We start from the raw sequence: 945 nt of genomic DNA, 5'->3' as shown, positions 1-945 counted from the left end.
GCATGCTGCGCTGCCGCTGGGGATGAACCAGGGGTGAGTGAAGAGGCTGCATGACAGAAGTGTGTGGAAAGCTCTAACGCTACCACCAGAGCTAGCGTCACGCTGACTATATTAAAAATAGTGTTAAAACAGTGACCATTGCTAGCTGGGGATGATAAACTAGCTGCTGCGAGACAGTAAAATGGCACCTCCCCCTGCAGTTCTCTGAATGTTGCATTGGGTATCGGTGTCTGTGGCTGATAAAACTAGAAATAGATACAGCATTGTAAGTGTGTGCCTGAGAAGATGAGGTACGTGTTTTGTAGCTTTACTTCTTATTCCACAGGGTTTATACTGAGTGGTTTGCCTTGTCAGCCCGAGCAGTTATTTAAAAGCTATTCTTGTTGGGGTTTGCAGGTTTCTTCTTCCCTTTTAAAAACCATTGTCCCCCTTGTGTCACTGAGGAAAGCCCAGAGAGAGAGTGCGGTAGCTTACTAAAAGAAGGGCTGGAAGCAGGACCCCGGGGAAACACAGGCCTGTCAGCCTGACCTCAGCACCAGGGAAGGTTATGGAGCTGCTCACCAGGCCTGTGCAGGACAACCAGGGGGTCAGGCCCAGCCAGCATGGGTTCATGAAAGGCAGGGCCTGCCTGACCAACCTGATTTCCTCCTATGACCAGGTGACCCACCTAGTGGATGAAGGAAAGGCTGTGGGTGTTCCCTACCTGGACTTCAGCAAGGCCTTTGACGCTGTCTCGCACAGCATTCTCCTAGAGAAGCTGGCGGCTCATGGCTTAGACAGAAATACTCTTCGCTGGGTAAAAAACTGTCTGGATGGCCGAGCCCACAGACTTGTGGTGAATGGAGTTAAATCCAGTTGGCAGCTGGTCACAAGTGTTGTCCCTCAGGGCTCAGTTTTGGGCCCAGTTCTGTTTAACATCTTTATCAATGATCTGGATGAGGGGAT

Source organism: Egretta garzetta, unplaced genomic scaffold (assembly GCF_000687185.1).
Source record: "Egretta garzetta isolate BGI_Z169 unplaced genomic scaffold, ASM68718v1 scaffold828, whole genome shotgun sequence".
NCBI lineage: Eukaryota > Metazoa > Chordata > Aves > Pelecaniformes > Ardeidae > Egretta > Egretta garzetta.
Note: the sequence above shows the minus strand (reverse complement) of the source record.